Here is a 25,601-nt window from a genome sequence, read left to right on the forward strand (position 1 = left end):
TCCATTTTAATAACCTTTCATCTAGGGGCGATCACAAGCTGGCAGCACAGCTCTGTTTATTTTTTTAAAAAGGGGTCACAGAATTCGTGGCCTGACATGGCACCCCACCCAACTTGTAAAGATAGGGTGGGTGGAGATGCAGGAAGAAGACAGGCCCCACCCAACCAACCGGCACATTTACTCGCCAACATCAGCTGTGGGAAGGATGGGGAGAAGTTTGCAGAGGAAGTAATTAACCAACAGAAGCCAAGGAGAGGAAAACACACAGACACACAGGACCCTTCCACTCACTGGAAGGGTATTTCCACACTGCAGTGGGACCCTCTGCAGTATATCACAAAGCTGGTTCTTCTCAGGTTCCAAGGCCTGGGGATACAAACTAAAGTGCAGGTCAACACTTTCCCCTTAAAGGCTCTGTTCTGTTGCTGCTGCTGCTGGTGTTGTGTATGCGCATGTGTCTGGCTATGTTTCAGGGCAAGTCCTTTGCAGAGTGGGATTTGCAAGTCCTTTGCAAGTCCTTTCAAGCTCAGGAAATGTGGGAGCAAGTAAACATTACTTTCAGAAGAAACTCCAGGCTCCTCCTGCACATCTCTGATGCTCACCCACACGGAGTCTGAAACAAGGTCTGACAGCACAGGCCCAGCCTTCCTCCAGTGCTTTATGAACGTAGTTACGAAGCTGGCCCAGCCCCACTCAACAGACAGCCACACTCAGGGTCTGAATCCGGCATCTGAGCCTGACTCAGAGCAGCAGTGGTTACTTAGGAAGAAGCCCTGACCCTGAGTAGGATGAGATTAGGACGACAAGGTCCTGCCCTGGGAGTTTCCAATCAGAGATGGAAAAACGCAGTCCACGATCAAGTGACCACAGAGAAACCCAAAGATGCAGAAGTCCCTCCCGCAGGGGCGAGGTGCAGTCGGGGTCTGTTCTCTCAGCCCGGGGGTTTGGGGGGCATGCAAGCCCTCTGAGCCTTGCTCTCAATTCATCCCAAACAAAACTATCAAAGCGCAAGACCCTATCAGATATTAATAGCTTGTCACCTCTCCTTCTGTGGAATATAGCTCTTATCAGAAGCACAGAGAACCCAGGGCAAAGGGAACAAGAAAGAAGCAGGGCATGTTATCAACAGCCCCAAGACGGCACCCTGGGCTCTGTTCCCCACCCCACCTCCCTCCCCTCCCCCACACCCCAATGGCGAGACCGCAAACAAGACTCCAAAATCCTTCTCATCAGGATGACCAGTAAAAGGACACAAAGCATCCTCCACCTCCTCTCCTCCTCCTTTCTTCACCAGTCTCTGCCACCAGGGTCTACTGGGGGTGGGGCGCCGGCACCCAGGAAGCCCCAGGGAGAGCAGGGTCTCCTGAGGAGCTCCAGGTGAAGAGGTGCAATTAGATATGCTGCTGGTGCAACCGAGTGACAGTTTACGGCATTAGCGGATTGCTGCCCAAACAGAAGGAAAACCAAGAGAAAAGAAAGCTGAAAAACAGAACATAATGCTAACACAGAACATTCTTCAGAGTTCAAACAAGGAGCAAAGAGATAGCAGCCAAGCTCCCTCAGTGAGGCAGGTAATAAACCTCATGTCAGACAAAATTTTGATGGGGATTTTTTTATGCACACAGCAAATACCTACCTGCAACTGAGGAAATATACAAAGGATGATGACATGATCTATCAACCAGACCAGGTCACTCTGAGTGTGGATGAAGGCTCTACTAAAGTTACACTGTGCAAAGAAGACACGGATCAAGCTGCCTGCAGACAACCTAGGAGGTACCAGATGGGCTGCTCTCTTGCATTCACTGCTGACCCTGGGTCCCTCTTTACCTGTAAGGCTCCCCTCATTCAGCAATCAGTTCCTGTGCTTACAGGAGCCCACAAACCAACAAATAAACAGGGTGAGAACCTTTATCCAGCATCCTTGGACTCCTGGCTATGGGTGACCTACTGACCCGATTCTCTGCTCTGCTGGCTGGCTCAGATTCCTGACCCAGAGCTTCACTCTCACTTCTCATCCTATCCCCCCTACTTCACTTCCATCCTGAACCACTGAAAACCTTCCTTCTCTATAGAACTCATCTTTGTTTCTAAGATGCCTGCCTATAGGTCCTAAACCTCAGCTCACACAGGCTGAATGTCTGCATCTCCCCAAGAATCACTGCTGAAACCTTAACTCCCAAAAGGATGGTATTTGGAGACAGGGCCTTTGGGAGGTGATGAGGCCACGAGGGTGAGCCCTCACAAATGAGATTCGTGCCCTCACAAGAAAAGACACAAAGGGGATCTCTGTTTGCCATGTGGGGATACAGCAAGACAGCCATCTGCAAACTAGGAAAAGGGCCCTCAATGAGACATCAAATCTGCCAGCATCTTGATCCTGGACGTCCAGCCTCCAGAACGGTGAGAAATACAGGTCTGCTGTTACGCTGCCTGGTCTGTGGTGTTTGTTACCACACCCGAGCTGGCTCGCGGCCACACCCACAGCCTTGAGCCCGGTGGTCTCTCTGGCCCTTCTCCCTCAGCTTCCTAACCCATCTCTCCAGCTACCGCTGCTTATACAACTAGCAGAGCACTTCAGGTGCAGAAGGTCCACGAGGGAGGTAGGGCTGACGCAGGCACTCTGAACCTGTGGCAAACGAACTGGGTCCTAACGGAACTGAACTGCTTTGTTCCATCAGGTGGGTGAAAACAGCCAGGTGTGACGTGACACCCAGACCGCAGTGTAAGGGGGGCAGACACAGGGAGGACACTGACGCTGGTACCTGCGGGCACCATGCCAGGTGCTTGACCTCCAACTCCTGCCTAGGACTCACACTGTAGAATCGAAAACACTGGGCTCACAAAGAGAAAAGAACCTACCTCCCAAGGTCTGTCTGACAGAAGGTTCATCTCCTTCTCATTGATGACAATCAACACTTGAAAAAAGACTTGCAGGGAATGGTGATGTGAGAAGCACTCTTCCAAAATTATGGAAAGAACTCATATATTTACTCTTATATAGTCTCACTGATTTACATTGAAAGACATCATATATTTATTCAACCCACAGGAAGTAGCTTAGCCCTAGAAGTCAAAACGTGGACACCAGACAACATCAGCAAAGACAGTTCTCAGGTATTTAAATAAACACCGTAGTTTCTGCTTATGGTACAAATAACTATTTTTTAATGTTGAACATTTTAAAGACTTCATATTAGAATGAATAAGAACATACACATCAAAAAAAAAGAAAGAAAGAAAGAGATTTTTTTTAGGATGACAGAACCATGTGAGGTTTTTTTTTTTAAACATTGGTGGGAGGGGAGATCGGGATGGGGAATACATGTAAATCCATGGCTGATTCATGTCAATGTATGACAAAAACCACTACAATAAAAATAAATAAATAAAATAAAATAAAATAAAACATTCTGCCAGTGCAGGGGACACAGGTTTGATCCCTGGTCCTGGAAGACCCCACATGCAGGGCAACTAAGCCCGTGTACCACAGCTACTAAGCCAGTGCTCTAAAGCCCGAGAACCACAACTACTGAAGCCCACATGCCTAGAGTTCATGGTCCACAACAAGAGAAACCACTGCAATGAGAAAGCCCAGGCACCACAATGAAGAGCAGCTCCCACTTGCCACAACCAGAGAAAAGCCTGGGCAAAGCAATGAAGACTCAGCACAGACACACACACACACACACACACACACACACACACACACGCACAACATATTCTTCTTTTTCTGCAATAAAATAATTGCCAACACCCTAGGATGCCAGAAACTAGGATGCTTTCTCTTTTGTGATGGCAAGTGCCAGTCCATGGGGCCGATGGGGGTAGGCAAGGCATGTCAGAGCAAAGGAAGCTGTGCTGGATTAGCCATCAAGGGAAGAGAAGTCTGGTCCTAGGTCTACACTAAGGAGACTTGTAAGATGTTGGGGTCCTAGCTTCTCTGAGCACCAGATTTCCATACAGAACTCCATATTCTGGAAAGCCTCCACCCCCTCAGAGACTACGGCTTACAGAGAATGGAGAGTGACACTTGAGAGAAACGGTTGGACATGTATTTAAAGAGGGCTATGAAATGAGTCATCTGTGAGTAAAACATAATTTATCTCCATTTAAAAAGTCATATTAATCTACATGGCGGTGGTAGAGAGAACATCTAACGTCTAACAATTACTGTGAAGAGGCTATAAAAAGGCAGCATTTGAAATAAGTCAGCGCCGCGCCAGGGTCCACCAAGAAGCCCATGCAAGCAGCATCTCCCAGGCTGTATCTGCAGGCGGCTTTGTTTCGAACACAAATGGAGAGGGGGGAGAAAAACCAGTGTTGGCTGAGCCCATCAATGCAGATTCAGCTGTATGTCTGACACAGGAAGCTCACGAAGAACTGCAATTTAGAAACAAATTCTACTCTGGGCACCTATACAGATAGCTGAAAAGCCAACTGGGTTTTTGTTCTATCACAAACTGTTTCATGTCACCCATGGACCAGGGTACAAAACATTTCCAAGTGGAGATTTCCCTGGACGTTACCAGGGTCTCCACATTTCCCTGCTCCCTTATGTACTCAAGACAACACAGACCATCTCATCAAAACGACACTTCTGCGGCACCCACACCTGGCTCTGTGGGGGCAGCATGGACAGAAACAAGGTGAGTCTTGCAAGCTTCAGAAATGAGAAGCTAACACTCAACACCAATGCCCTCTCCCGTTTCCAGAAGCAACATCTCACCTTCATTGCTCCCTCTCCATCACCCTTCACGCCCCTGCTCCCAAAAGCAGGCCTGCTCCTGCTCCTGATGAAATCTCTGCCACAGCACTGCCTGGAATGTGACAGAATGAGGAAGAGGAGAGAGAGGAGGAAAAGGTGGAGGAGGAGAGAAGCAAGAGATGAGGAGACTTTCAAGGAAGGAGCTTCTGCTTTCCAGGCCTGCTGCAAGGAAATGCCTCGGTGAGGTTTTCTAGAACTTAAAGGTTAGGTGGATTTTTTGTTTGTTTGTTTTTAAGAATGCTCAAAGGAGCTTTTTTACCTTCCCAAAACTCTTTTAAACGCTAAGTAGTCAAGTCAAATTACTTATTGTTTTCCATTGACCATGTTTACACATTAGAGTTGGTGGGTTTAATATAAATCTTTAGAGTAAATGGAAAGCCATGGATGGAAAGGCAATGTCTATGGGTTGTTAGGAATAATTCCTTTAATAAGGAATAATAAAGTTAAAATAATAATAGTGATGAGGAGCAAGAAGGAAGGAAGAAAAGAAGAAAAGGCTAAAGTAAAAGGCAGAACCAGAGGGTGAATAAACACACCTTTTCTCTAAGGAATATACAGTCATCCCCCAGTATCAGCACAGAAGGGTTCCAGGACCACCACGGACACCAAAGTCTAGATAAGATGATCTCTTGATCTCTAAGGCTTCCTCAAGCTCAAACCCTTTGTGACAATGCAGGGTAGTTTCTAATTTCAAATTCTTCTAGGTTTCCAGTTGTCACACCTTTATGATGTACTGGTCACAGCTGCGATTTATTTGATACTGAGATGTGCAAGATCCTTAGATGAAGTATTTGCGTAAAACCTAAGAGCATCCATCCTCCTGTACACTGTAAAATCATCTCCAGATTACTTATAATACCTAATAAATGCAAATACTATTTAAATAGCTGTACATACAATATAGATGTTTTGCAAATAATTATCAGAATGCCACAAATTCAAGCATTTTAGAACCTTCTGGAATTTATCAAAAGTTGGTTGAATCCACAGATGCAGAACCTGCAGATACAGAGGGCCAACTCTGAGTTCTTTGTGATCTTGGATAAATCATTGACGGTCTCTAAGCATCAGCGTCCTCCACAGTAAAATACAGTCAATTAAAGTCCTCCATCCCGGAATGAGGATCCCATAAACAACGCATAGAGAGCAGTTAGCACGTGCGTAAGAAACACCCACATGTTAGCGGCTGTTAGTGTGGGGTGAGTTCCAGTTCCAAAGTCAACCACTAATGAGCTATGTGGTCTCAGGTAAGGTAGTTAACACAGCTGAGTGTTGGTTTATTCACCAAACAAAATGAGTCTAAATGAGATGATCTCTTGATCTCTAAGGCTTCCTCAAGCTCAACTCCTTTGTGACAATGCAGGGTAGTTTCTAATTTCAAATTCTTTTAGGTTTCTAATTGTCACACCTTTATGATGTACTGATCACAGCTACAATTCATTTAATACCAAGTGTCAGGTCACAGGCACAACTCCTAATCATGAGACTGTGCCTGTGGGGATCCTAGAACCTGCTTTATGAATATCCTTTTCATGCTGTAGTTTCCAAGAACATATGGCTCACATGGTGAAGAATCTGTCTGCAATGCAGGAGACCTAGGTTCGATCCCTGGGTTGGGAAGATCCCCTGGAAAAGGAAATGGCAAACCACTTCAGTATTCTTGCCTGGAGAATGCCATGGACAGAGGAGTTTTGCAGGCTACAGTCCACAGGGTTGCAAAGAGTCAGACACAACTGACTAACACACTTACATGCTGGCAAAAGGCGAGCCTGCCTATGGCAGGAGGAAACAATGTATTTCCATCCCAGGGGCCTTCAAATGTTGGGTATGTCCCCAAATCATATTGTGGTTGTTCCAGTGGCAGTGACGGAGCACACATATATTAAATTCATTTGCTATAACCACCCTCCTTGAAAAGGAATTCCCAATTACTTCCTGCTACACACATTGCAATAATCCATCCTTTCCGATCTTAACAATGAAGTCGAAAGTTGCCAGCAGAGGTCCATTTTTCTTCCATCTAGGCAGAACAGAAACTCAACTATTTCAGATTTGTCATTTGCCTCCTGTATTTTTAAACTTATCAATGGTTTACATCTTCTCTTATAAGGAAAGATGAGGCATAAATATCCATATGTGTCAGGAAATTTTAGATGATTACTGAAGAAGATAATCTATCATGGTCTACACCATCATATGAAATTCTAATTTATAAACCCATGTCATAATCTCTTAATTTTTAGGTGACAGTCAAGCACCCAAGTTAGCAAACACAGATAGAATTTTTTATGTTGCTGCTAAACAAGACTTACAATAAAATCAACCTGGCACAGTAACATGGGCTTCCCTGGTAGCTCAGCTGGTAAAGAATCTGCCTGCAATGCAGGAGACCCCTGTTCGATTCCTGGGTCAGGAAGATCCACTGGAGAAGGGATAGGCTACCCACTCTAGTATTCTTGGGCTTCTCTGGTGGCTCAGCTGGTAAAGAATCCACCTGCAATGTGGGAGACCTGGGTTCGATCCCTGGGTTGGGAAGATCCCCTGAAGAAGGGAACAGCTACCCACTCCAGTATCCTGGCCTGAAGAATCCCATGGACTGTATAGTCCATGGGGTCGCAAAGAGTTGGACACCACTGAGTGACTTGCACTTTCACTTTTTCACTTTCACAGTAACATTCATAAAAGTGGGTGCAAATGGCAATTAGCTCTAATGTCTGGAAGTATTCGCTATGCTTGGATAAAGCCAAGCCAATCATTGCTTTCCTACTGATTATTGAGCCATCCTCAAGTGGACACCCTGGCTAGTTTAAGTTTCATCTCACACTCACTAACATGTTCATTAAGACAAGAAGAATCAGCAACCTCTCATGAAATAATCAATTCAGGCAACAGTTCCCAGAGGATGCTAACAGACCCTTAGAGAAAGAATGATGAGAAAATTTACAACGAAAGGATCAAGCTGCCACTACATGAACCCAATGATTAACCTCAGCATCACTATAAGGGAGAAAACCAGATATTGTTCCGAGATAATGGGACATGAAGTGTACAATACCATCAACAAACTCATCTTGCCCCACAAAGCTGAACATGAATCTATGAAAATTAATAAAAGGAAACCTCATTTAAAATGGAATCAGGAGGCCAGAAGAGGGAGTTCTCAGGTCCCATCAGTCAAGGCCAACTGCAGACTGAAAAGGAAAAGAGATACCTTTGTATCTCCAACAGAAAGAAGGTTATTACTTTATCACCCAGCAGGAGGAAGGACTTCTCTTTGCCCAGTAACAGCCCAGCCAATAAGAGACTGTCACACATCAGCCAAGGAAAAGCCACAACACTTTGAACTCCCAGTTTCCGCCAATGGACTCTGTTTATAATGGCCCCTCCCAACTCTCACCTCTCTATAAAAGAATGTTTCTCTCCTTTGTTCTCTGGATTTACCTATGGTTCACCATAAGTTGCAGGTCCCCAAAAGCAATTCTTTGCTGTTCCCAAATAAACCCATTTTGCTGTAAAATTAAGTGGTTGTTTTATTGTTTTATATCAACAATCTCAAGCTTTAGTGCTAATTTCCAGGTTACAGAAATACAGAGACTAGTAGAAAATGTTTAAAGAGAAAACTCTCAGTCAAATCCAGAATGTGGGACATTCTATAAGACAACTGACTTGCTTCTTCAACAAAGCAATAACTTAGGGAGAACAGGACAGGGGGAAGAAGAGCTGCTCTAGAGTTGAAACTACACAAGGCATATCAAACGCAATGTGCGGGCTTTGTTCAGACCCTGGCATGAAGAAATCAACTACTAAAAGACATTCTTAAGCCAATGAGGGGTGAAATCAATGTGGGGAAGATGGAGAGTCCTACAAATTCCTGGGCTGCCCCCCCCCCCACTTTGCCTTCTGATGCTCTGAAACTGCAATTCAGCCACTCCCCAAGTGAAAGGGCAGGGCCCATGAGCAGAAACTGAGCCATACCCCACTCTGCACAGGAAAGGAAACTTTTGGTAAGAAGGCTCAAAAGATCTTGGTTGGTAGAACAAGAGGCAGTAAGTATGGTAATCTAGAGAGAAATTTACAGGTTCCTGAGCACCATTTCTGCCAACAGGATTCTAGCAGTTGTGAGCTTCATTCAAAAGAGTAAAATCAATGCTCTGAGCAGAGAGGTCAGCATTTGAAGCAAGCAGAGTACCTATGAAATGGGAGAGAAGGAAACAAGATGAACACCTAAGTGGTAATGCAGATTTTGCATTCTTGAACAAGACTCCACCCTAGCAGCTAGTCCCTGGAGAGATTTGGTTTTGTGTAGTTTACAGGTGTTTTTTTTGTTTGTTTGTTTGTTTCCCCAAATAATTTAGATAGATGGGACTTCCCTGGAGGTCCAGTGGTTAGGGCTCTGTGCTTCCACTGCAGGGGGGCACAAGTTCAATCCCTGGTCAGCACACTAAGATTCTGCAAGCCACACTGTGTGGCCAAATAATAATTATTTTATTATTATTATTACTGAGGTAGAACGTACATAAACTGCTCCAACCATTTATACCTCCTGCAATTCAAGTTTTATTTGGTTTGGCTGCCCAGTACCACATCCCCTCTCAAGGCTACTGCCAGTCGGAAGCAAGCCTGGAATGCAAACAGAAACAAGTGGGAGCCTGTTTCCAGCTTCTGAGCTGTGTGTGCTAGTAGCCGGCACAGCTGAAGCAAGCTGTCTAACCAGGGCAGAGAGTGAAGTTAAACAGTGTGATGCAACTAAAGACCAGGCTTCCTTACTGCATTTTTTAAAGTCTCTCCCTCTGCTCCCAAATCCTAACACTCTGTTCTAGCTCAAGTCATGAGTTTTTTTAACCTGCCACTCCTAGGAACGGCCCAATGAGTCTGCAACAGTGGTTGTCCCCATTGGCTAAGTTTTCAAGATCTGGCATTTCACTGGTTAATCTTTTTCAAAAAGAGTACAGTCCCCTCTGGTTTTAATGGCAGGAAGAGATTAGATTAACACAGATTCAAAGACAATCTTTTTAGATCAAAACTTAATCCTGTTGATCTTTTACTATTAAGATCAGGTTTTCTAAAATAAAAAGTCACCTTTCTTTGTTTGCTATTTTGAACTAGTAAACTGGAACTATAATTTCAAATCCCTAAAAATGAAAGCTATACTACACTTACAGAGTTAGTTTAAAGATGCTATAATTCCATTTTAAAAAGTTAGGAAGCTGTGACACCAGTAAAAAGTGCCTTACCAGAAACCAAGGGCAGAATCTCATGCAAAGTTAGTCCGTAGTCCAATGAGGTTATCACTTATCATGGCTAAATGGCTAAATTATATAACTAGCTCTTAACAAGCAACTTGATAACCTTTTAAAAAATAAGTATATACAGAAAGATATGAAGTGTTTAAAACTCTTCTCAAAACTTTCAGCCATCTGTGATGTACAAAGAACTCTTCTGCAATGGGGAAGACAAAATCTTCCAGTATGAACTCTATGTGAATTGGAGAAAATGCATTTTGAAAAATGCATGATGCCTAATTAAATTCTGCCCACTAATAAGAAGGTACCAGCCTTGGGAAACTTCATACCCAAAAAACTGCCCTTCTGGTAAACATAATATTGAAGACACAACTCAAACACACAAGCTCTACCTAATGACATAATTATGTGTTTTTAATTTGGTGCTATCCTCACATCATACCTAAGAAAATTCCTTCAAAAATGCATCACTTTAAGACGTCATCATTTCCATGGAAGGATGCCCAAATTAAAATGCAGTATAAATGTCCTCCTTAAAACTACAGTTTTAGATTGACCTGGCAAGTGCATTATTCCACCTGGGATTCCAAGCCCTTCCTAAGGCTAAGAAGTCAGAAGTTTCATCAACATAGATAAGTGACTGTGGAGTTGTGGCCAACAGGAGGCAAGGCCGAATTCTGATCCCAGCTCTTAGAACCTGGGGCGAGCTTTTCCATCTCTCTAGGCTTACTTCTCTTCCTTTGTAAAACACTAACACTAATGGTACCTCCCTCGAGGCATTTCTTGGAAGACCACAGAATATAATGAACAAAACCACACCTGGCACAATGAGAAAGGCGTGCCATCCTTACGTTTATCATCATCTGAAGGCCCATCTCCACAGAAATCATTCTCATCAGCACTGAGCTCCTCTTTCTGACCAAGGCAAAGAATGTTCCTTAAGACCAGACGTGTTGTGCCACGATGGATGAGCCTCAGAAATTCTCGGTTAAATGAACAAAACTGGACACAAAAGGCCACGTAGTATATGATTCTCTATGTAGGAAATTTCTAGAAAAGGCATAACCTTAGAGACAGAAGATCAATGGTTGCCTGAAACTAGGGATGGAAACAGGAAGTGACTACAGAGTCAAAAACTGGATAGAGCGATGGCTGCTCAACTGTACAAACTTCCTAAAACTTACGGAACTGTACACTCATCATGGGGGAGCTGAATGGTATATAACTGACACCTCAATAAGGCTGTAATGAAAAAAGAGAGAGAGACATGTATTCAGTGTTTGCACAGGTCCTTTCTCACCAAACTACTCTTGACAGTAAATTCAGATACTTTGCTGAACACGGCAAAACAGCTGAGAATGCAAGGTTGGGGCAAGGACTAGACCTGGATCCTAATCCTGACTCGGCTTAATCTTACAGCCAACTTGTTACTTCTCTAACCCTCAGTTTCCACATCTGTGAAATTGGAAGCCTAAAACGGCTTTCATTTCAGAGGCTGTTTGTGTGCATTGATAATCTTCTCCCGGGTCTCCCAGATCAATAAACGGTGTCAATCTTCACCCAGGGGCTGAGGCTAAACACAGACGTATCACTCATGACTTCTCTCCTCTCCTGTTATCAGCTCCAAACCATGATCAAGTCCTGATGGCTCCACCTTCAAAGTATTTCAGGATCCATCCAACCACTTCTCACCAGCTCTATCGCAGTCCCCAGGACTCACAAGAACCTCCATGTGTCCTCCTGCCTCCACTCTGGCCTTTGCAATCATGGCTACAGGGGGATATTTACAAAACACAAGGCCGACCTCCACCACTTCCTGCTCAGGACCCTCCCCTGGTCCCCAGTGGCCTGTAGGCCCACATGATGACTGCCTCCGGCCCCTGGGTTGTTATCTGTACTTGAACCTGCACAGACAGATGCAGGCCCGCCTCTGCTCCTGCCCCTTGACCTGATTTCTTTACAGCACCAACAGGGCTCAGAAGCACATCATCTGTGTATGCCTTATACTCTGTCTTCCCGCTAGAAGAGAAGCCCCATGCAGGCAGAATTTTACCCCTCCCATCTACACGCTCCAGAGTCTGGCACAGGGTCTGGCATGGAGAAAAATTCATTAAGTATTTGCTGAAGGAATAAAGAGCACTTATGAAGCACTTAGCACAAGGCAGGAAGTGCTCAAGAACTGTTAGTTGGTAATAATAAAAATATTTATTATAATTACATTTCACAGATGAGAATATGGAAGCCCTACTAGGTTAACTGCCTAAGCCAGTCAGATGCTAAGTCTGACAGGGTCGTACACATCCACAGTGCCTCCCTGCACCATGCACAGTATAACTGATGCTCCCTCACTCCCACCCCACATCAGGAACACAAAGGGTGATGCAGCCAGTCCTGCTCTCCCTTCTGTGCCCTGCCTCCCCTCACCTTCAAAGAGTCACCTGATCCTAGGGGGTGGCTAGCATGATACTGAACCCCAGAGCAGCCCCAGGAATGACGACTGATCATCCTGAGCATGCCAGTAGGTAAAATGAAGACAGACTTCCACCTCTCCCTCAAGACCACTCTAAGAAGTAGGCAAGGCTGATTATCTTCATATCGATGAGGAAGCAGAAAAAAGAGAAATAAATGACCTGCTAGGAAACCATTAATGGTGAACTTGGGCCCAGGATTCTGAACATTTTAAAACACTAGGTCTCTCTCTTTCCAACACACTGCACTACTCTGGGCATCTGGGAAAAAAAACGAAAGAAAGATAAAGAACCCTGACCACAGCTTTACCTATCTTAAATGACATGACAATGTAAGGGAACAGAACGTTCAAAAGAAAGTGCTTCTACACGTGTGTGTGTGTGTCTGACTCTTTGTGACCCCATGGACTGTAGTCCACCAGGCTCTTCTGTCTATGGAGTTCTGGAGGCAAGAATACTGGAGTGGGTTGACATTTCCTTCTCCAGGGGATTTTGCTGACTCAAGGATCCAGCTCGCGACTCCTGGATCTCCTGCATTGAGAGGCAGATTCTTTACCACTGAGCCACCTAGAAAGCCCCCTTCTATACATATCCACAATGGCATTAACTTCCTCTAGCATAAGGACATGTTCATACCTCTCCATGAGACACCCAGAAACAACTGATTATTTATACTGCAGGAGTTCATAACATGACTGCATGGTTTTGTAAACTGATGAGCATGGATCCCGCCCATACGCCTGAAAAACCTGGATGAAATGTGAGTGTAACCCGAATGATCACCGAATGCACTCTGTGTTACAATGCACTCTGTGTTACATATACTAAGAATGACACAGAAAAGCTGACACCATGGGATCACAGCCTCTCTCCTAGACACGTGAATATGACACTTTACAAAGGGTGCCAGAATCTGTGTCCAAGAATAGAATAAAACACACCGTTTCTAAGAGCAAAGCCAGGTTATCTTTAAAACACTCCTGAAGGCGTGAAGGCATCCCGAAAGGTCAGACGAAAAGGGATAAAGCCCTTCACCGCTCGCCTCCTCTCACTGGTGTCCCTCATCAGCATCTTGGCACCACTGTCACCAACAATCTGTGCGCGATGACACAAGAGCCTCAACACCCATGGCCAGCCATGTCTCACGGACTGTGTTTTAGGGCTTCAGGCCCTTGAGGGAGATCTCACCAAGTGCATCTCACGAACAAAAGCACTAGAGCTCCCAGGGCCTCCGTGACTTGTGGAGCTCATGAAACTGGGTGTGTGTGTGTGTGTGTGTGTATGTTTACTTGCTCAGTGGTGTCCGACTCTTTGCGACCCTGTGGACTATAGCCTGCCAGGCTCCTCCTCTGTCCATGAGGATTCTCCAGGCAAGACTACTGGAGTGGGTTGCCATGCCCTTCTCCAGGGGATCTTCCTAACCCAGGGTCTCCCGCATTGCGGGCAGATTCTTTACCATCTGAGCCATTAGGGAAGCCCAAGAATGCTGGAGTGGGTAGTCTATCCCTTCCCCAGCTTTTCTTCCTGACCCAGGAATTGAACCGGGGTCTGCAGGCAGATTCTTTAGCAACTGAGCTACCTGGTTCTAACTCAGATGTGTCTGGCTTCAAAGCTCCAAACCGTTCCCCTACAGCACATTCATTAACATGCCCCGTTCCCCAATTCCACTCCTCTCACCCAGAGCTGGTACCAAGCAGGGCTGTACCCCATATATGCTTCACTATAATACCCTTGGCATTGACAACAGAAAGGAGAACAGAGAACAAAGTGAGAAAATCCTCCAGACAACGCATACCTACAACCCACCAGGATTTGGACAGCTGGTCTACCTGCACTTTTTTTTTTTTTTTCCTATCTTTTGCCTAGGCTCTACAATCCTTCATTTAAGACTTCTCCATGAAACAATTGCTAAGGGTTTATAATTCAGTAGCATATCCGGGAATAGCACTGCAGACAGCCCATACATAGGTCATGCTGTTTTCACAGCTCTGAGGGTGGAGGGAGTTTTTTTCCCACACTGCAGAACTCCAAGATTGTGCTGTCTGTAAGGAACATCACTGTCACTAAACTATGCCTCCTTCCCACCTCTCCAAGCACACGAGGCACAGACTATGGCTACTTGACCTTCAATGCAACCCTTGGTAGAACTGCAGAGTTCACAGAAGAGTTTACTCATGTCAAAGCGATAGCCCTTCTTTTTCTGCATTGCTCCCCGTTTTCCTTCCTACAGCTCACCTGAGTCTGAAAGGTCTTCTTAAATAAGACCTCCCACAAGTTCCCCACAAACCCCTCTCTTATCTTTTCAATAGTAACAGAACCTGGGATGGGCACAGATGTAGTTGGTCCTGCCTCCCCCCACCACATAACACTAGCCCTCAGGTCCTTGGAATCCCTCAGACCTGCTGGGACACCACATCCCCACCACAAATGGCCTGCAGGTTTACCTTCAGCAAGAACATTAAGAACAAGACCTTGGTTTCCTAGTCCCTCCTCAATTTTGCACCAGAAAGTGTCCCAAACCCTCAGCCAAATTCTAGACACAACTGAACAGTCTTCCAAGTCTATTCCACCAAGCTCCTATCACCAAGCTCTCAGCCTTGGGTAAATCACACTCAGTTCCCACCACGCCTCTCACCCCAGACACTTTACCCACAGTTCAGAAACTCAATCGCACAGCCTGAGCTGGGATTTACACCATTCTCTTTGAGATACCTTAATTCACAAAGCTTCCCTTCCCTTCTCTTAACATCATGGTCATTAAACACAATGATTTTACACAATTCTTTAAATATTTTCCTCTCCTACCCTGCCAGGTGGACAGGGACCCAATGGGACTTGTCAACTGCAGTACGCCCAATGCAAGGGCAGTGCCGGCACATGGGAAGAGCTAAGAAAATGTCTGTTCAATGAAGGAATGAATAGAAAACAAAGCATCCCAATCAGCCTTAGAAATAGCCTCTCGTCCATTCACCAGGACTAAATGGCAGCTGACCAATGATTTTCTCTCTTTTACTGACAGGGTCCTGGAATCAGCAGCATCAGATGCAATAAAAGCGTGAATCCTTTTCAGCGGAGTTCCCTGGGTACATTGCATAAGGAAAGGTTTACAGTTCAGATGGATGGGACCCAGCACTTCTTGCACAAGGAGAAGGGGAGAAACTGGTTTGCTTCACTAACAAAGAGCAAAACTAGGCCAAGCTTGAACTAGGAAATTACGTGAGGAAATGCAATGAAGTCTCCTCAGGTCATTCCAGCACTAAGTGGCCCCGGGCTGTGCACACAGACTCCTCTGTTGCACAGTTCTCTCCCTGCACAACGGGAGCCCAAAGTGAGATGCAAAAACGGGTCAGTGCTCACAGCTACTTTCTCCAGACTTAAAAAAGGCTGACAAGTTTGTATCTCTCAAGATATCCGGGGACTTCAAAAATGCCTCAAATCCAGACCTCACCCAACCAAACCTCCTGGCCTCTCTTCTCCAAACATTTTCAGAGAATTCTGGAAGGAAAGGGCAGACAGGACATTAAGAAGATGAAGCCCTATGAGACTTCCCTGGCAGTCCAGTGGTTAAGACTTTGCCTTCCAATGCAGGGGGTACAGATTGGATCCCTGGCCAGGGAGTTAAGATCCAACATGCCTCATGGCCAAAAAACCAAAACATAAACAGAAGCAATATTGTAACAAATTCAACAAAGACTTTAAAAATGGTCCACATTAAAAAAAAAGAAAAACTCTTAAAAAAAATGAAGCCATGTTATTAACCTACTATGTTCCCTCTTTTTGAAGAAGTTTTCCATACCTTAACCACTCCCATCAAAATCAGTAAAAACTCTTTTCCATCTCTGTGACATTTTAAACAATGAAGAAATCAAAGGAATGAATGAACAAATGACCACATGCATCCTACCACATACAGTTCAGGAACCAGACTTCTCAGAGCACTTCTCTCAAGTTCAAACCAAGCCTACTTTTAAATATGTCAGGAATGTAATCGCCAGGCCACAGGGACAGGCCATCACAAACAGCCATACAAGTCTGTAACCCTAGACCACTTCCAAACTTTTCTCTCCTCCCTGTAAAGCAACAGAACTTTTAAGAGCAAAGCGACTCAACTCTGACCTCCTGTCCAGCTTGGCTATGCTGCTTGGACTGTTCCAGGTCACAGGAGGATTGAAAAATAAGATTAAGAGATTCTGATAGCCCCTATTTTAGTTTCTTTTGACTTTTAGATGGAGAAAGGTATCATTATCACAACAGGTCACAAACTTTACACTCACAGGTCACTGTTGTTGGTCCTCTGTGTCTATGGGTATTGGCTGCAGGACCCCTGAGGACACCAAAATCTACAGATGCTCACGTCCCTATATAAAATGGTGCAGTACGATGAATACAGTTGGCCCTCTCCATCTTGGGGTTTGACACCTGCAGATTCAATCCTTGATTGGGTGACTGTGGGGATGTAAAACTCAGGGGTTTGGAGAGCCAACTGTACTGTAGCGTAAGCCCCCCAAACACATATGCACAGTAAGGAGCCCCACGTTAGAAACAGGAACAAAGACTGCACCTGACAGTACGTAACCACAACTTCCTTCTCGTAAATTTTCTAACTTCAGAAAACATTGCATCATCCTAATCATCAGTCTAGTACTTCTAAACAGTCATTTCTAAGATCTCTTTTTAAACTTTCATATTGGAGAAATTAAATGTCGGAAAATTTTACAAGTGGAAAATAAAAGTATATAATGACAAAAACATTCAGTGGCCAAATGTGTGGTTTAATGTGTTTTTTGTTTTTTTGTTTTTTTCCCAGAACACAGGCACTTGAAAACTACTCTCTACACTCACAGGAAAATCCTTCTTGTTTTACTTTCCCAATGCAAGGTCTTTTAGAAGCAAGCATGTCACCAGCTACAAAACCATGGCTATTCCTGGTTCTACAAAAAGAGTTCTTTTCTGTTACAATTTTTCGTGGCTCTTAGAACACAATTTTATTTTTTTTAACATTTTAAAAAATGAAAGGTTGCTTTTATTTTTTAAAAAAGTCAACCCAAAACTACTCCTGAAATCCAAAGAACAGAGTACATTAAATGCTTTCATCAGTCCATTCTTTCCTACTTAAGTGGAACTTGCATTGTTTTTTCTACTTCTTCCCTCCCCCTTCTACACAAGGTGGTTATTTGCAAGGCTATAAGGAAATATATTTCAAACAATCTGTTGGCAAAACATCATTGTAGACTGAGGTTATTAGAGATCATATTTTAGACTGATGGTAGTGGTCAAGATTAATAATCAGTAACTCCTTCATTCATTCACATTCATATACACACACACACACACACACACACACACTTCACACCAGGGCTGCCAAGCCATAAATGAAGCAAATATGCCTTTTTTCTAGGGTATGTCTGGGTGGTTGGGTACATGAGTGACTTTTTTTTCCCTGTTTTTTTTCAATTTGTTAATAAACATATATAATTTTACACCTAAAAGCTTTAAGCTGGAAACTACTAGCACTAAGAAATCTCTAGACATGCACCTCAGATATTATCTCAAAGCAATTTGTACAGTTGAAATCTCCAATGTGATGAAAGAGGGACATAGTCCGAGGAGAAACTAAGTACCTGTTGGCAAGTTAAAAATATAAAGCCTAACAGGCCTTATTCAAATTTTCTATATTTGTCTTAAATATCACACTCATTCTCATCAAAGAACTTTGCTCTACTGTCACTGACTCAAGTCTTCCCGCGAAAGGCAGGCTACGGTATCTTACTACAGAGAAGATCTGCCATTTATCCTCTACGGGATTCCTCTCCATATTTCAGAAGGACTGTTACCATCCCCTATAAAGCTCGTCAAAACTTGGCCAGAGGCATCCCCGCCATCCCAGAGGAGACCCGAAGATGCTAGGGGGAGGAGTTATGAGAATCAAAATTTTAGGACGCCTTGGGTACAGACGCCACCCAACATACTGGGTTCACTGGAGCAATAGGAGCAGAGCGGAGAGGAGGCAGATATGGAAAAGTTACTTGCAGGCTGTTTGGGAAACAGTGCCCCGATCACCTTTCAACCAGCGGGGCAACCCCCGCGCTGCCCCTCCTTTGTTTGTCCAGGCGGAGGCTCCGCGGCGGCCAGGGCTGCGAGGTGCGAGCCGGGCGCCCCGGGCTCGGCATCGGGCCGCGCGCGACGCAGCCGGTGGGCAGCGCATCCCCGCTCCAAGCAGGGTCTCTCCATTTTCAGGGCCGAGGAAGCAACAATAAGCCGAGCGGAGCGGCCGCCCAGGCTAGCCTCCCTGGCGGCACTCCCCGTATCCCCTGCATCCCCGGGTACCAGGGACTCCCCGCACGCGGCCCCTGCCACGCCCCGACCCCGCACCCCGGACCCGTCCCCTGCACAGCGCGGGGTGGCCGGGGGTCCCCGCAAGCCCACCGCCCTGCGCACCGTAACCCTCCAACCCCCGCACGCAAGGACCCCCACCCCCGCGCCAGCCGCGGGGAGGGGAAGCCTGGCGGCCCTTCCCACCGGGAAAACCTCGCGCCGGGGGTCAGAGCAGGGTGGGCGGCCACGCGGTAGCCCTGGCGGGCACCCCGCCTCCCCTCAGCTCCCAGTCTTTGTGTGCAAAGTAAGTGCCGGAGGCGAACCCACCTCGGCGCGCGCACAAAGGCGCCCGGCTCCCTCCCCGGCGCTCGCTCCGGGCGGCCGCGGCGGCACCCAGTGGCCCAGCAGCTGAGAGCGGCCCGGGCGGTGGCTCCGACGGCGGCAGCTACCCGTCCGGCGCTGGGCGGCTCTTTCACACCCCGCGGCCCCGCGCGTCCGAATTAAGCGGCGGGGCGGGGCGGGGGCGGGGCGAGATTGCTGAGGCCACGCCCTCGGACACGCCCCGCCGCGCTGGCTGGAGCTCGGCTCTCCGGACCGTGGCCCACTAGGGCTACACCGGGAAAAAGTCAGCGGGTTTGGTTCCGGAGGTTTTTCTTCTGTGGTTTTAGTTTGGTTCGCTTTGGGAACTCTCGAAGGAGAGAGAATACTGTATTGGAACAAAAAACTGAGTATCACCAGATGAGAGAAATGGGAAATTACACACATACCACCATCCCCGCAAGAACAAGCACTCTGGGGTGTTTGGCTGCTGTTGTCTGGCTTCAAGCTTCCCCATTAAAATCCTGCCAACACGTCTCCAGAGAAAACTCAAAGGGACAGGGAATCAGATTTGTTTTGTAACCGTACAAATTTACTGACCAACCAGGGCCTGAAACCCAGAGACCGGGTAATTTGTTCAGACTCCTCCTCCTCACTCATGAAAGGGTATTTAAATTTTTAGGAAAGGAGAAAAAGGTATGTTTTGCCTCTTTTTTTTTTTTTTTTCCTCTCAGGTTTTCATTTTTCTCAGCTCTCTTAGAGCAAATTGCTTCTCTGCCCAACCCTAAGACTCTTAGATTACAATCTCCCTGAATCACAGCAGGTTAAAAAAAAAAAAATGGTGGGGGAGGTATCTGTTTCAGAGTAACAAACAATAAAGACAACAGTAATGGGTTTTAGATCAAAAGCTTTTTAATTTTCTTGGCTGCAGGTGAATAAGCACTTGTTTATGGGCAAACCTTTCTGACCGAAACAGCTTGGGTCATGATCACACAAAAAAGTCATATCAATTATGGGTTTTGGTAAACCAGTTGGGACTTCCCGGGTGGCTCAGGGGTAAAGAATCCACCTGCCAATGCAGGAGACTCCGGTTCCATCCTGGGTTGGGAAGATCCCCTAGAGAAGGAAATGGCAACCCCTTCTAGTATTCTTTGTCGGGATAATCCCGTGGACAGAGGAGCCTGGCAGGCTACAGTCCGTGGGGTTGCAAAGAGTTTTGTACATGACTTAGCAACTGAGCAGACGAATCAATGACTTCCTCCAAAGATGCTCTGAAGTCATAATACTTTAGAGTCTGGTCTTCCCTAGGCCTTGAAGCCTGCTAGGGGGTGGGATCACCTGCCACAGGATTTAGAGAGACAGTGTCTTCCAAGCCCCAAAATTGACCTGTGTGAACTTTATCCACTTTGTTCCCCACAAGTCTTACTTCTCTCCCATTCTTGGGTTGTGTTGGCTCTGCTCTTGACAATGGATCCATCAGTCACCAAACCAGAATCTGGGATCCGGCTTAGATTTTCCCCACTCCCCACATGGGAGTCAGTTCTACATGATGCCTTGATGGCTCTCCCTGCCCCTATCCCACCGGTTCTGCCACAGTTGGCCTTTGGGATCTGTCACCACCCTGTAGCAGTAGCCTCCCAATATCCCCAGCCTCTCATCTCATATATGTTTTTCCTCCAGATTGCTTCCCCAGTGAACTTTCAAAGTTCTAATCTGCTCTTAAAACCCTCAGCTAGTGGGAAGCTACTATATAGCACAGGGAGCTCAGCTCTGTGCTCTAATATGACCTAGAGGGGAGAGATGGGAAGGGTGGGAGCAAGGCTCAAGAGGGAAGGGATATATGTATATATATATATATATATATATACATATAGCTGATTCACTTCAATGTACTGTAGAAATAAACATATCATAATGCAATGACATTCCAATTAAAAATAAATAAATAAAATAAAAAATCCTTTAAAGGATATCCAATTCCTACTACATGACCCAGTTCAAGTTCCTTCACACAGTACCCCAAAGAGCAACACATTTCTTGATGTCACTTTGATGACCTTCCTGGGGTCTTTCTACTTCCCCCAAACACATACCCTTGGCTCCACTCAGCCAGAGAGCTGTATTTGCTAAATGGCCCTATCTTGTGACTATGAGGACTGCATGAAAGAAGTCACCTGCTGGCTTTTCTACCAGCACACTTCTGCTGCCTAGCACACTTCCCCACCCCAATCCCCAAGAGCTCCTCTCCTCTCTGAAACCCAAGTTCCTCTGAGAAGACTTCCTAACTTGCTCAAACTGAATGGACTTTTTCTGCCCCTCTGTACCTAGTATGACCTTATAATTAGTGCACGAATTATAAATATGTGCCCTCCTTGAGCAGAGTTTATACTTGATAGATGTACATATCTTCACAGATATACATAGCCTCCTGCTTAACCTAGTGTCTGGCATATAAGGAACGTTAGGGACTGAATAATGTCTTCCCCAAATTCGTATGTTGAAACCTCTAATGTGACTATATCTGGAGACAGGGCCTTTAGGAAGGTTAAATGAGGTCATGAGAGTGGGGACCTAATCCTGTAAGAATGGTGACCTTGTAAGAAAAGGAAGAGATACCAGAGGTCTCTCTGTCTGTGTGTGTGTGTGTATGTATGTGTGTGTGTGTGCGTGCACACACATAGAGGCCATGAGAGAACACAGCCACAGGCAGTCATCCGCAAGCCAGGAAGAGCTTCACCAGAGACCAACTCTGCCAGCACCTTGGTCTTGGACTTCCAGGCTCTAGAACTGTGAGAAATAAGTGTCTGTGGTTTAAGCCACTGTTACGGCAGCCTGAGCAGAAGGATGCCTTCTATAGATCCACCAGTGAGTCTATAACGTTCCCTTAAAGCAGCCTGGACAAACGTTGATGATACCAGGACAATGGACAGAGTGTCTAGATGTGATAAGTGACCACACAGGCTCTTCCCTGCCCTGGAGAGAAACAGAAACATGCAGCTTATTCCCTATACTGGGGTATTAATGTCCAGAAGCTCTCAGCCTCTTCCTTACCTTTGTATCAAGAACCATTACTTCTTCTAAATAAAAAACAATAGGAGGAGATCAAATATTTACTTTGCACTTCTTGAGTCTAAGCTTTATTAAAAGATAGGACACCAATACTCATTCATTAAGTCTACGGTTTGGAGCTTTTATCATATTTCACATTCCTAAGAATCTTAAGGAGATCTTAATTCAGCTAGGATCAAATATCCAATTTGGCTTGGGACACCTGGAGTCACTGTGGGTGGAACCGGAAATAAGAACTTAAAGGTTGTGGACTAGGACTTCCTTGGTGGTACAATGGATGAGAATCCACCTGTCAGTGCAAGGGACACAGGTTGCATCCCTAGTCGGGAAAGATTCCACATGCCTCGAGTAACTAAGCCTTCGTGCCGCAACTACTGCTCCTAAAGTCTGTGCTCCACAAGAGAAGCCCCCACAGTGAAAAGCCCACACACCACAGAGAAGAGTAGCCCCCACTCACTGCAAAGACCCAGAGCAACCAAAAAGAAATAATTTTTTTTTTTAATTTTAAAAAGGTAATGGACTAGAGTGTTGGGACTTCCCAGGTGGCAATCACCTGCAAGAGTGTTGGGGCTTCCCAGGTGGCAATCACCTGCAAGTAAGACAAAGGTTTGATCCCTGGATCGGGAAGATCCCCTGGAGAAGGAAATGGCAACCCACTCCAGTATTCTCACCTGGGAAACCTCATGGACAGAGGAGCCTGGCGGGCTACGGTCCATGTATACAGTCACACATAATCAGACATGACAGAGCAACTTGGCATGCACAAACACGCAGGGTGATATTTATGCTTGAATCCACAGCCTCTATCAACAGCACCTGGACCGTATTCAGGGCATGACAGATGTTTGTCCAGTAAATAAGCCTGGACTTTCAGGACACAGCTAGACTTCCCAGGGGTTACATCAGGTGACACATAACTCTCATCCTGAGTCTGATGTCCTGGTAGATTCCATATTCTGGGTGTGGACAGAACCTCAGGAAGTTCAGGTGAGCTGGCAGCACCTCCCTGGGTCTCTAGTCCTGGGCTGGCACAGTTCACCAGGTGTACAGAGAGCCTTTGCTCACTTTCTCCAAAAATAAAACAAAGAAAATGTTCCTCTGAGTGGTTTTTGAGTCTGTTAACCAATCATTAGTGATAGATTCTCTACTGCAGAGTACACATAATAATCTTCCATCTTACAACACTCACCCAAAAGACCACCCATACTCTCAGCTTTAACCTCAGCCTTCTGCTTTGACATCTGGCACCTTTTGTATTCTTTCCTAAAGAAAACTGAGGAGAGCAGAGATGAACATGTGGAGGGAACATAAAATGAACAAAGCAAATCAATTTGGAATGAGATATGTTGTGTTTTAATCTCCCACTTGGTCATTTTCCCTATGTATGATCTTGAAATAGTTGCCTTATGTTCGAACCATCATCCTGCATAGCTCCCAACAGATGAGAAAGGCTTAAAAGTGCCCCAGAGGAGGGAAATATTTTTATATATCTATACCCTTTTGTGTCTTAAATTTTGCACCATGTACATGGCCATTTGAATAGATAAGAGTTCATTCAAAAAGAAATAGAATCTTAATTTTCAGTTCACATTTTAAAAGTCATATTCTTCAATATCTGTATCAGTTATCTATTAATGAATAACCCAGCATGTCCAAACATAGTGGCTTAAAATAATGAATGATTTGCTCACTGTGCTGTGGGTTGGCAATTTGGAGGAGGCTCAGCTGGGATACCTTGCTTCTGCTCTGTTTGGTTTCTGTTCTCTTTCACTCTATCATGCATTTGCTGTCACCTGGGAGGTTGGCTATGGACCGGCTTGTCCTGAGTGGCCTCAAAGTCCAGATGCTGACTGGAGCTGTCTGCTTGGGTACCTCAGGTGCAGGCTCACAGGGACTTCCTCCCATGGCAGCTGGTCCCAGAGGGTGAAAGAGGAAGCCATCAGGCCTACTGAGATCTAACCTCATCCTGCTACATTCTATAGTTTGAAAATATCACAGGTTTGGGGGCTCCACCCCTTGGAGCACGAGCATTTGTGAGTATGGGAATGGAATAACTTCATTAAATATGCTAACAGCACCCGTAAGAAAAAGGAACCCTCTTCCCTTTAATAGTTAATGGTTCCCAAGAGCCAATAAGTTCCAGAGCAAGACATACCACACAAATTCTCCAGCAACGCAGGAACATAGCCCTGAGCGTCAACATACAGGCTTCCTAAAGTCACACCAAACACATAGACCCATCTCAAAACTCACTACTGGACCCTCCATTGCACTCCAGAGAGAAGAAATCCAGCTCCACGCACCAGAACACCGACGCAAGCTTCCCTAACCAGGAAACCTTGACAAGCCAATTGTCCAACCCCACCCACTGGGAGAAACCTCCACAATAAAAAGGGACCACCAGAATTCAGAAAGGCCACCCCAAACACAGCAATCGAAACAAGATGAAAAGGCAGAGAAATACCCAGCAGGTAAAGGAACATGAAAAATGCCTACCAAGCCAAACAAAAGAGGAGGAGATAGGGAATCTACCTGAATAGTTAATGGTTAATCTGCTACAAAGCGTCTGGCAAACTTAACAACACAGCCCTGCTTCATAATGTAACTGGACACTCTGTCATTTCTAGTCTAAAAATCAGCAGAGTTTTCATTTCAAAACCTTTAATATATGTGTTGCCTAAAATGCTTGATTTTGATTTTGTTTTTACAAAACACTTGTCTTTATTACTCATAATTTTAAAATCAGAGGGACTCTATAAGATGGTGATTCAACTTTGCAACTAAACATCCCTTAAGAATCCAAAGAAACAGCCGTTAGTCGCATGAACAACTAGGGCATGGTGCAAAGGTCTGACCTCTACGTCTTTTTCTTTACATAAATCCAAAGCCAGAAAAAAGGAAGGATTTCCTGAGTGTCTTCCTGTACATTTACACAAAAATCTCTAAAAGCAAAGAGAGGGGAAAAAACACTCAAACCCTCATCCTGTCAAAAATATTCAGATGTCTTAGTAGTAGGTATATATTAATGAGTAAACAAACCATCTCTGCACATAAGCATAGTAAAGACAATTCCTCCTATATGTTTCCTAATTCTAAAACCAACATAGAGAACAAGTGGCCAGTTCACTGAGAACACTCTGCATTTGCTCCAGCTTTTTTTTCTTCTTGCTCTACATTCCAGATACATTTCTATTAGCAGAAAGTGTCCCTTAAAATGGCCATAATGGTAATAACTAGTTGAATGCTATTTATACGTATTCACCTGCCTTTTAAACAATGCAATAAAGTAAGTTCATAAAATTATAGAATAAAGACCAGGCTAGGGCAGAAGAGATCTAAACCATGGCTCTGCTACCAACTAGCTTTCTGATTTTGGATAAGATATTTAACTTACTGTAGGCTAATGCCTCTGGATTTAGT

The 25,601-nt window shown here is 45.2% G+C and overlaps 1 protein-coding gene across 2 annotated transcripts in view; it reads right to left on the bottom strand.

Annotated features, from left to right (window-relative positions):
* Positions 1 to 25,601, bottom strand: part of FAM107B (family with sequence similarity 107 member B) — a 205,274-nt gene that overhangs the window by 51,965 nt on the left and 127,708 nt on the right. Inside the window, exon 1 of one of the 2 annotated variants that reach the window (XM_043883544.1) lies at positions 19,122 to 19,279. The exons of the other annotated variant lie outside the window; for it this stretch is intronic. The gene's annotated coding sequence lies outside the window, so the exon portion shown is untranslated. Of the gene's footprint in view, positions 1 to 19,121; positions 19,280 to 25,601 lie in introns of those variants that run through there. 2 annotated transcript variants of the gene reach the window in all.

Source organism: Cervus elaphus, chromosome 23 (assembly GCF_910594005.1).
Source record: "Cervus elaphus chromosome 23, mCerEla1.1, whole genome shotgun sequence".
Taxonomy (NCBI): Eukaryota; Metazoa; Chordata; class Mammalia; order Artiodactyla; family Cervidae; genus Cervus; species Cervus elaphus.